Below are 9324 nucleotides of genomic sequence, written 5' to 3'. Positions count from 1 at the left end.
AATAAATAAACATTTAAAAAATTTTTTAAATGTGATAAGGAGTTATTGACCTAGGTTAGATGGTAGACTAGGCAGGAAAAAGTTATAACAGCCAGCCTATGATCAATTTCTCTTTTTACTAATCATAAGTTGCAATGGCACTGTCTTTTTTCTTTTTTTTAATGTGTATTCATTTTTGAGAGAGAGAGAGAGAGAGAGAGAGAGAGGGAACAAGCAAGGGAGGGGCATAGAGGGAGACACAGAATCCGAAGCAGTCTCCAGGCTCTGAGCTATCAGCACAGAGCCCGATGTGGGGCTCGAACACAAGGACCGCGAGATCATGACCTGAGCTGAAGCCGGACGCTTAACCAACCAAGCCACCCAGGCACCCCGGCACATTATTTTTTCTTTTTAACATCCTGTTCTATAGCTTCTTTGGCCCTTTCTGCCTGGATGTCAAAGAGCAGTGTATTGGCACAGGCCATGTGAATATTGGTCAACACCTTGAAGTTCTTCTCCTCCTCTGTAATGACTCCGGCTTTCTTCTTCTTATAGACATTCCCTGTGGGCTTGACTAGTCCTGTCAGCTGGGTAACCAATTTGAGTTTTTCAGCAGAGCTGTTTTCCCTCTTGGGGGCAGAGGGCATCCTAGAGAAGAAGATGAGCTTGGAGCAGTACTCCTTCAGCCACTGAACATTAGCCTGCAGGGACTCTGTGTAGTTGTCTGCCTTCTTGGATCCACTGAGATCCCAATAGCTCATGCCACCTTCTTGTCAATGCCAGCAACCCTAACTCTTCCAAGCTGAAACCCCAGCCAGCTCATACTTTGTTGCGCTACTTCCTCATAGGGCACCTCATGATGGGCCAGGTGGATCCAGACAGGTCCAAACAGGGGATGCGGGTGATGGGGCTTGCTCTGGCTTGCCAGGCCTTGTGTCTGCAGAACTTCCATGCCAGCTGGTTGAACCATGTGGCCACATACTTGCTGCAAGCTCTTGTGGAAGTGGGGCTTCAGGATCATGCCATTCTGGCCAGGTGCCACGGCTGCTGCCTATGGGCCTGGGGGCACAGAAGAGAGGAGCTAGTCAGGGCCCAGGGTCTAGCTAGATGCAGTGGCTTGCTCCCCACCAGAGCCCAGGCCTGGTCCTGTCCGTGTGATCAATTTCTTCCATGATTAATGAATGAGGGGACACTCTGGAGGAAGGAAAAAAAAATCAGGTGACTGAGTGTAATTTCCTTGTATATATGATAATTGATTGGGGAAATAGATGAATGATACTAGTCGTTATCTATGCAGTACTCTTAATGTCCCTGGATTAGAATTGCATAAGTAAAATAAATATAATTTACAGGGAATGTTACATAAACTTTGCAACTCTCTGGGGTATAGGACATAGATGTTTCATAACATCTTGCTGTATGCTGTATGGGGTATAGGACATAGATGTTTCATAACATCTTGCTGTAACCTGTGAACCTCTTATTAAAACCTCTCCTATTATTCTGGAGCAGAAATCATGTGTATGATGTGAAAAAGGAAGGGCCCACAGAAGAGTCACATGGGATGATTTTTCTCCCTGCTTTGTCTGGCCTCCAGATTACTTGATCTTTAAAATTATCAGTAAAGCTTGATACAGTATAATTATCTATATGATTCTAGATTGAATTGTTTTGGATTCTAGAAACATTGATTTGCTGAAAAATTATATTTTAAGAAGAAATTAGTGTGAATATTGTAAGCAACTGTCGCCTATGATTTTGAAATTGTTTTGTTGTTCTATTTTTTTTTCATAGAGAGCTGGTGTTATATTCTTATGTCTCTTCTTGCCCCTAAAAGAAAATTGGAGTTGGGGTTATTCAGTGGTGAAGGAGTGAATGGGAACAAGCACTAGAGAGGATGATGGGCCTGCTAATTGAAACTCCAAATAGGTACTGAGGGAAACCTCTCTGGCTTTCACAAAGCAGAATAAGAAAACTGAGTGGGTCAGATGCTTTTATATTATTGTGGAACATTAATTTCACTGTGGAATCAATAGGTTCACTTGAAAATGTGAGAGGTTCCCACTGTCAAAGTTTATGAGGTAGGGACAAATTTGAAGCCCTCCTTATTGGCACCACGCTATTATATAGTGTCCACTGTGTAACCCTCATCGAATGAGTTTGGATAGAAAATGTGTTGGCACTTCTAGATGGGATCTAGAAGATTAAAATTTCATTCTGTAATGTATGTGTTCTTAAAGTCAACTTAATCGTCCTCTTATGTTCCATTTAAGAGGCCTCTGTGGCTAAAATGTATATGCCATTGTTCTGGGTGAATATGAATATTAGATTAATAAGAATAAAAAATGCAGGAAGGTTTGGGTAAAATACTTCTGATACTGTACTGTGTTGAGTTTTTTCCTTCACAGATATAATATTTCTGGCTGAAAACAGTCTGACTTCTAAGCCCAGTAGGTTAAAAATAAAGAACAAAAGGTAGGAAAAATTTTGGCTTCTAAAGAGAGTAAGCTTTCTTCTCCCTTTCATCCTTTGCTGCAAATGCAAGTCAGCTCAAGTGAGTGGTAAACATTGGACCACTGAAAATGTGGAAATATATCATCCTCTTGTCTCTCTTTGTAATGTCCCTGGTTGGACAATATGGTAAGAAGATCTTAGGCTGCCCTTTATTGTTTAGTAAGAAACCTCATCCCAGAGGGGGTATGAGGTATAGATTTGACTGGTTCTACTGTGACTATCATTGCTTTCTTCCTCCTTTGGTATCTCACCGTGGGGTTATTTTTATCTTTCACATGTCCATCTAGAGAGTCCATAGTCAAGGCACCACTGAACCCATTTCTTCCAACTATTCTCAGTGGCTACTCAAAGTTGCTGATAAATTTGAGGTATCATATATTAATTTTTAAAATAGGAAACTTTTTGTCTTGTATACCCTTTTACCATATATCTTTTGCAAATCTGTGACTAGAATAGACAAATGGTCAGGGATTTTGGTTTTCAATATTGTGGTTTCCAGCCAAGTATTATTTCATCCTGACTAGCATCCATGTTGCTGCTTTATTGCCACCTATGACTCCATCCATTTTGGTTGGCTAGGCAGTGCAGGGTGAAAATGTGAAGTGCTACCTATATTTTTGCAAATATTACATCATACCATGAATATTTGGAAAAGTCAGGGTGAATGCCCCTGATGTCGTATTTCCTTTTCTCGGTGGCAAAAAAGGATTAATCAATGTAGGTACACCTGTTACTTGGGAATGAAGCCAATATCATTGATTTAAGAGTTCAGCATGTGTAGATGCTGCTAGGGGTCTCTCTTGCATCAATTATTATGGAAGTCATGCCTTAAAAAGAAAGAAGAAGACATCATGTCTCTTAAATCAACTTTGGTTGGTGGTGATAACACAGTTGTAAAACTTGTCCTTTGAGTAAATAGAGGGTAAGAGACTGAATTCTGCTTTTTATAAGAACATGTCAGTTTTCTATAATAACTGCTTAAATATCTAGACTCATCAGATGTGCAGTTAGAATTTGAAACTTACACTTAACAGTAAACACTTCAACTGTAGTATAGTATGTGGGAGGGGAAAAAAAACATTAATTATCTGATTGATTTAAGAAATAGTTTAGAGTGTGTTATGTTTTCTAACCCTGCTTTTCCTAATAATCCTGAGTTGTCTTGGATGGTAATATAAGAAAAAGCTATGTAATTACATGTGTTACCAAAATAACTACTGCCAGTAAGAGAAGAGATACAAACACAAATAATTCATATTTAATTTCCACTAATTAGTACCGAAAACCATCTTTGAACACTTTAAACAAAAATGCATTTGGGTTCTATAGTGTCTCCAATGTTCTTCACATTTTTCTTTCCATTCCTTTGTTATTTTAGGAATAAGTCAATATATAATTTCCCTCCCTTGGGGCACCTGGGTGGCTCAGTCGGTTAAGTGTCCAACACTTAGTTTTGGCTCAGGTCATGATCTTACAGTTCATAAGTTCCAGCCCCACATCAGGCTCCACACTGTCAGTGCAGAGTCTGCTTGGGATCTCTCTCTCTCTGGCCCTCCCCCTATTCTGCTATCTCTCTCTCTCAAAACAAATAAATAAACTTTAAAACTAGTATTTTCCTCCCTTTTCTCAGTTTCATCTTTCTCACTGGATGCGAGTTATAAAAAGATAGATTTTTGTTACCTTAAATTCAATATTGGAAGTACTAACTTAATCACACCTAATTCAGGGATGAGATAAAATATAGATAGCTCAAAACTGATTTTATTTAAGTCACTTTAAACAGATTTATTTGTTTCAGGTATAACTTTTAAGTTCAGAATTCTGATGAGCTGAGTGCTAAATATTTCATAAATATTTTAGTTTTACTGTATATTGGTCATATTTTACATACTGATGGATAGTAACAATAAACAAAGGAGCTTTAAGTGATTATTGTCATAGAACTTATGTTTCTGATGTGGTGGGAGACAGAAACTAATGATATAAATATTGAGTATAATTTTCAGGGAGTAGGTGATCAATATTAGGAGAAAATATAAGAAGGTAGGGACAAGATCCTTTTACAGGAATGCCATTATAGGTAGAATGGTAAAGCCAATTGGAGCCCTGAATAAAGCTGCAATTATCTGAGAAAAGTGTATTTCAGATATTGGTAACAACAAGGGAAAAGTCTCGGGACAGAAGTACTCTATGTGGTTGCAGTGGAATGATGCCAACCAAAATCTGAATATGAAGACAGAAAGAAGACCAGGAGCTTAATCACGTGTTTCTTTACAAACCATAGGAAGAATGATTTTTCCTCTGTGGTTTTGAGAAAACATTGCAGGGTTTGAGTAGGGGAGCAAGGTAATCAGGGGTGGGTTTAGCCCTTCTATCTATGATTACAGTGATAGTTGCTATCATGCACCCACACACAAAAGTAGAATATGGGAGAAAGTTTTTTGGGCAAATAATTTTGAGACATTTTGGCTTTAAAAAAGTTTTCTTGGGGCACCTGGGTTCTCAGTCGAGCAACCAGCTCAATTTTGGCTCAGGTCATGATCTTAGGGTCATGGGATAGAGCCCCATTTCTGGCTCTGGGCTGAGCATGGAGCCTGCTTAGGATTCTACTTCTTCCTCTCTCTCTGCCCCTCCCTTGCTTGCCTGTGTGCATGTGTGCATGTGTGTGTACATACACTCTCTCTTTCTCAAAATAAGTAAATCTAAAAAAAAGTTTTCTTCACAGCAAGAATTCTGATACCATTTAAAATCCTAGTATCTTTGGGATGCCTGGGTGGCTCAGTTGGTTAGGTGACCGACTTTGGCTCAGGTCATTATCTTGTGGTTTGTGGGTTCTCTCTCTTGAGCACTCTCTCTTTCTGTCTTTCAAAAATAAATAAATATAAACAAATAAAAATAAAAAACAAAATAAAATGCCGGTATCTTCAAAAAAGAGACTATATATGTAGTATATTAAAATTGCTGACACAAGACTCTTCTCTGAAAGATTATTCTGTGATTTGGGGGATTCACAGTTACTATACTTACAATAGCTTTCCTAAAGATTATTGAAAAAATATGCCCTCCTCAATACCCTGTTGGGATGAGCACTGGGTGTTGTATGGAAACCAATCTGACAATAAATTTCATATATTGAAAAAAAAAAGAAAAGAAAAAATATGTAAAATCACACTCTCTGTGGGACATGTATAAGGAATACGTAACACTGTCCAAAGTTCTAAAAGACTTCAATAAAAATAACACTTTATAGATGATTCTCATTAAATACATTAAAAAATGGAAATCTAAGGAAACTTTTAAGGTTATAGCATATGTTGGGGTGCCTGGGTGGCTCAGTCAGTTGAGTGTCCAACTTTGGCTCAGGTCATGATCTCACAGTTTGTGGGTTCGAGCCTAACATCAGGCTCTGTGCTGACAGCTCAGAGTCTGGAGCCTGCTTTGGATTCTGTATGATTCTCTCTTTATCTCTGCCCCTTCCCCACTCACACATACTCTCTCTATATATATATCAAAAATAAACATTTAAAAAATTGTTTAAAAATACTATAACATATTTTTTAAATTTATTTATTAATTTTGAGTGAGAGAGAAAGAGTGCAGGGGAGGGACAGAGAGAGAGGGGAGAGAGAATCCCAAGCAGGAACCACGCCATCAGCACAGAGCCTGATGCAACGCTCAAATTCACAAACTGTGAGATCATGACCTGAATCATAATCAAAAGTTGGACACTTAACCAACTGAGCAACCCAGGCACTCCTAAGATTATAGCATATTTTAGACACTGTGGTGTTTTAACAACCAAAATTTACTATGTGTCATAAACTTTAAGTCTTATACATATGTTACTTAATATTTAATTTTCCTTGTGTAGGCATTGGTACCTGACCATTGCAGAATATGAACACATTACATGGAAATGGTAAACTGAGCAAATCCAATTCACTCAGATAGTCATCATCATGGATAGATGTCAAATCTAATTGTGTTTGAATGAAACATGTGATCATAAACACTATACCAAAAGGCCTGACATAGTAAAAAGTATTACATATCATGAGAAATATCCTAAAGCTATGATACTATGTAGACATATTGGACAGTCTTGATATTTAGTATTAGTGTTTTTGTATGGTAAGGACATCCGTTCCACAGATGAAAAGATGATATCAATGTGCATTTTTAAAAAATTTAATCTAATTTACATAATTGAGGACCATAAACATGATTGGGATCCAAAATCAATTAGATTAACTTTTTACATTCTGAATTTCATTTCAAAATATTTAGCTTTTAACTTTTATTTGGTTCATCTAGAGAGCGTCTCTCTATCCAATGCCTTACATAACACAGAAAGGAACCCATGACATCAAGAACCTACGAGATTCACCTAAAAACACTAATACACCATTAATTAGAAATTAGAATAATCAAAAATGTTAAATAACAAATTAAACTTTGACAAAGTACACTATTGGGAGAAAAACATTAGACTTGCCCTTTCTTCTAGTATATTAGCGTATAATACCTTACACCAAAAATGATTGAGGAAAAGTTTAAAAACAGCAAAGATAGAGTAGAATATGGTCTTAAAAATATAAATATAAAAAATTTTATTAAAAAATAATAGAATAATGCAATAAATATCTCATGCTATGCCCCTAACCAATATTTGCCCCTCCTTTGTATATTAAAGTGCTCAATAATTTTATTCTCTAATATTCAAAGATAAGTTACTAATAAGTTCTTATATTTAAATAGCATTTCTTAAATGTATTTAAATTAAGTGACCTGCTTTATACTTATAAAAATGACATAAGTAGAGCCATTTTTATTTTTACTATTTATTGATTTATTGCTTTTAGTTTCAAGTGTAGAATTTAATGATTTCATCACTTATATATACAGCACCCGGTGCTCATCACAACAAATGCCCTCTTTAATACTCTCACCTATTTAACCCATCCCCTCACCTACCTCCTCTCAGTAACTCTCAGTTTGTTCTCTATAGCTAAGAGTTTGTTTGTTTTTCTGGTTTGCCTCTGTTTTCTCCCCCTTCCCCTATGTTCATCTGTTTTGTTTCTTAAATTCCACATATGAATGAAATCATATTTTTCATTTGTATTTGTCTTTCTCTGACTTATTTTGCTTAGAATAATATACCCTAGCACCATCCATATCATTGCAAATGGCAAGCTTTCATTCTTTTTGATAGCTGAGTAATAGTCCATTTGTGTGTGTGTGTGTGTGTGTGTGTGTGTGTGTGTGTGTGTGTGTGTATAAACACACACACTACATTTTTTTTTTTATCCATTCATCAGTCGATGGACATTTTGGGTCTTTTCATAATTTCAGCACTTTTAAAAATAGACCTGGAATAGCTATTTCATAGGAACTGCCTTGCACATCCTGTGTCCTAAATCTTTGAACCAGGCCAAACTTCAACATACCAAGAAGTCAGCAAGAATGAGAAAATCTTGTTTGAAAAGACTGATAAAAATGAACTTTTACCTGGGGACCACTTTGCCTGACCAATCAGTGATGTACAAATCTAGCCCTGCTTGTCAGAACAATGAACTCTTCTTAAAAACAACTTACCTAACATTTTTTTTTTATGTCTATAAAAATCCTGAGTCCACTTCCTATAACCAGGACACTGTTTGGGCATCTATCTAAATCTGTGTACCCTGAATTTCAATTCTTTGGTCCCAAATAAATGCTAGCCTCTTGAACTGGTTTCTTATTCTAAATTTCTTCAAGAGGTTCCTCCCTCAGCAAGTCCAGTTGGTTTCATGTTTAAGAACTAGGATTCTTCTTCTTATAAATATTTATCCCAGTGGACTGAAATTTCCAAAGATCAATTGCAATTACAGTGGTCACTTTGGGACTCTTTTGAACTCACAGAACTTGACTTGAGAACCACAGATTTAAAACCAGACAAATCAAATAGGATGCTTAATTGGTATTTGGAAACTTTAAAATGAACTCAAGACTGATTGCCTCTTTTCAGAATACTGTTTCCAACTTAAGAGAGAAAAATTCTCAGTTTGAAAAGAATCATAAGGCTTTACAGAATTACTTTTCTCTTCAGCCTCCTCCTGCTGCTTTGGGTTGCTCTCTCTCTCCCTCTTCTGCTTTTCTTTGTCCCTGTTATGCCAAACTCCTTCTTTACCCCCAATATCCCAAGACCTCTTTAGATCTTCCTGTTTTATCCTTTTCACACTGTCCTGTTCCAATGAACCTTTTCAAGGTTAGACCTAAAAGTTATACTCCTGAACATTTTATATTCTCCCTAGACAGAGGCTGAATTGAGAGCTATTGCCAAGGAGTTTCCAAGGGTTTCTGAAGACTCTCATCAATTTGCTGACAAATTTAATATTTTCATCCAAACCTACCACTCTGGTTTCTTTGATCTTTATCAGTTGATCCATCTATTTGTTGGACAGGGTCAAGTTCAACATTGGTTGCCAAAGGCTGAATGTCATTAGATGATCTCCAATGGGTCTTACCATAGGACAGGGTACCTCTTGGGTGCATTGCTAAAGCTTTACATGAAGCCATTCCCCATATCTTCCCTAAAGCCATAGATTGGAATAAAAAAATCCAGACATGTACTCAAAAGCTTAATAAACTAGTTTATGAATGCTATAATTAGCTTCAATTAGTTTTTTTTTATGTTTTTAAGTTTATTTATTTATTTTGAGAAAGAGAGAACACACTCAAGCAGGGGAGGGTCAGAGAAAGAGGGAGAGAAAGAATCTCAAGCAGGCTCTATGCTGTCAGTGCAAAACCCAAGCAGGGCTCAAAGTTAAAAACAACAACAACAACAACAAC

At 37.0% G+C, this 9324-nt stretch overlaps 1 pseudogene; it reads right to left on the bottom strand.

Annotated features, from left to right (window-relative positions):
- Positions 1 to 377: 377 nt before the first annotated feature.
- Positions 378 to 9051, bottom strand: LOC101085124 (annotated as a pseudogene).
- Between the last annotated feature and the right edge of the window lie 273 nt (positions 9052 to 9324).

Source organism: Felis catus, chromosome B2 (genome assembly GCF_018350175.1).
Source record: "Felis catus isolate Fca126 chromosome B2, F.catus_Fca126_mat1.0, whole genome shotgun sequence".
Lineage (NCBI taxonomy): Eukaryota > Metazoa > Chordata > Mammalia > Carnivora > Felidae > Felis > Felis catus.
Note: the sequence above shows the minus strand (reverse complement) of the source record. Positions and strands in the feature narration are given on the sequence as shown.